The sequence below is a fragment of the Echinops telfairi genome, unplaced genomic scaffold, assembly GCF_000313985.2.
Source record: "Echinops telfairi isolate 266 unplaced genomic scaffold, ASM31398v2 ScPeMD7_7458;HRSCAF=8496, whole genome shotgun sequence".
NCBI lineage: Eukaryota > Metazoa > Chordata > Mammalia > Afrosoricida > Tenrecidae > Echinops > Echinops telfairi.
In genome coordinates, this window is record NW_022111358.1 from 26,637,616 (window position 1) to 26,640,231 (window position 2,616).

Consider the following 2,616-nt stretch of genomic DNA (forward strand, 5'->3'; position numbering starts at 1 on the left):
TCGAGGGAACAATAACAGAGAGGAATGGGCCCTATTTGGGGTGAGTCAGACCTACAGGCTGGCCGCTCTAGATGGCCGATGTTGGGGAGAATAACCTCTGAACTACTTTTGCTGCCTAGTGAACAATTATTTTCAAGCTAAATCTGGCATATATTTTGGGGAGACAACTTAAAAGAAATCCTTCTGTTCCCCACACTGTGTGATCATGAGATGTCAACGGGATCAGGTATTAGGCATCAGAAGACCCAAAACAAACAACCATATTGTTGAGAACAAGGGTGGTCGGAGCAGAGACCCAAAACCCCTCTGTAGACAATGGGACATCCCCTCACAGAAGGGTCACAAAGAAGGGATGAGTCAACCAGGGCACAGTATAGCACTGATGAAACACACAATATTCCTCTGGTTCCTTGAGGCTTCCTCACCCCCCACTATCATGACCCATTCCTGCCCTTCACAGATAAGAGCTCACAACACATGGAATCCAGTCAGATAAACCCCTCAGGAACAGAAACAGGAGTAGCGCTACCAGGAGGGCAGGGGAAAAGTGGGGAGAGAAGAGGAGGAAGGGGGAACTGAACACCAGGATACACACACACACACACACACACACACAGGACAAACAAAGGCTTAGAAGGGAGGGAAGAAGACAGCGGTCAGTTTGAGATATGAAAATAACAATAATTTATAATTTATCAAGGGGTCACGAGGGTGGGGGGAGGGAAGGAAAAAAGAAGAGCTGACATTAGAGGCTCAAATAGCAAGTAAATGTGTAGACAATGATAATGGCAACATATGTACAAATACGCTTGGTACAGTGGATGGGTGGATGGTTATAAGAGCTATAAGAACCCCCAGTAACATTATCTTTAAAAAAAACTAAATAAACATTTAAAAGCATGAGGTGGACATGAATTCTACTTTTGGCTCCCAGTGATAGACCTCAAGGAGAGTCCTAGTGGTGTACTGGTTGCACATTAGGCTGCGATCCTCATGGTTGGACGTTCAAAACCACCAGCAGCTCCTCAGGAGAAAGACTGGGCTTTCCACTCCTGTCAACAGTTACTGTGTCTCTCGGAAACCGACCAGGGTTGCTCTGAATCAGCACTGACTGACACAACGGTAGGGACTATGGAGTGGGGGAAGATGGAACCCATAAGCCACCGGGGCCTGGACTGAGTAAGGCAACCTCCACACTGGCCCAGGGGGACAAGGAGCCCAGGGGACATGGTACTCAGAGAAGAGCCCCTGACCCAAAGGGGGCCTACAATATAGACTCTCCACGGCAGTCTCAGGCCCAGGGGGCAGGGGTGGCTACGGGAGGGGAGGAGCCAGGGGCGGCAGCTCAGGCCTGCTGGCCGTCGTGGACTGAGCAGTACTTGGCCAGGCCCTGGTTTGACTGAGGAGGAGGTGGGACTGCTTTAGCAGCTCCAGATGTAGGAGGAAATGGGGAACTGGAGGCAGGTTGGGCGTGTCTCCCCCCGCCCCTGAGGCCTGGTACAGAGGAGGGCTCATTGACCAATCTAGGGCCCTGGCATTCAGATGCTGGCTCTCATTACCTGTAGGGGACATGGGAGAGCACAGGGTTAGGGCCTAGAGACCCCGGTGCAGGGCCATCCAACAAGGTGGCCAACTGTGGCTTAGAGAGGGAGTGAGGGATTCTCCCTCCCAGGGCAGGGGACTCCTCCCACCAAGAGGTCCTCCTGTGCAAGGTGTCCTCCCCCTCCCCCCAAGTCAAACTCACTGCCATTGAGGCCATGCTGACTCAGTCAGATCTACCTGCTGGAACAGGGCACAACTGCCTCTGTGGGTTTCCCAGACTGTAACTCGGGCTCCTGGTTTTGAACTGCTGACCTCGCAGTGAGCACCCCACGGCATGACCACTACGCGGCCGGGGCTCCTGTGTGGCCTCCTAGCGGAGGAGCACACCACACACCTGAGCCTCCTCCCTCGGTCCCTGACTAAGACCCTGTCACGTCTCTGCAGATGGCTCTCCAGCCCCGAGGAGGACGACCGGTTTCCTCCTCCCGGGAAGAGTGGCCGTCTAGAAAGCCCACCGGGGCCGTTCTACCGGCCCACCGGGTCGCTCTGAGTCGGAATGGACGCGATGGCAGCAAGTAGGGCATGACAGGTGTGACACCTGGCCTGGCGCCTCCCGAAAGGGCCGTCACCGAGCGCGCTGTCATGGCCAGCTGTGTGCGCCACTCAGCAGGTTGAAGCCCCGCGTCTGGGTGGGGGCCTCCGTGGGCCAAGGGAGACGGTGGGACCCTGCTCTGCCGCGCACAGCCCGGAGGACCCGGAGAGGGTGGCTTGGGGCCATCGCGGAGCACCCAGCACCCTCGAGAGCAAGGAAGGCGTCCTCGTTATTGGCAACACAGGGTGTTAAGGAAGAGCGGAAGGCTGGACCTCCACCAGGGCGGCAGGTGTTTGGACAGGGGCGCAGTACCCATGCTGGACCACGGGGGCGCTCTTGCCCGCAGCGACTCCTTAGATGCCCGCCCGTCTTTTGTCCATCTTTTTCCTTTTTTTAATCAATTTATTGGGGCTCATACAATTCATCACAATACATAGATCAATTGTGTAGAGCACATCTATACATTTGTTGCCCTCATCATT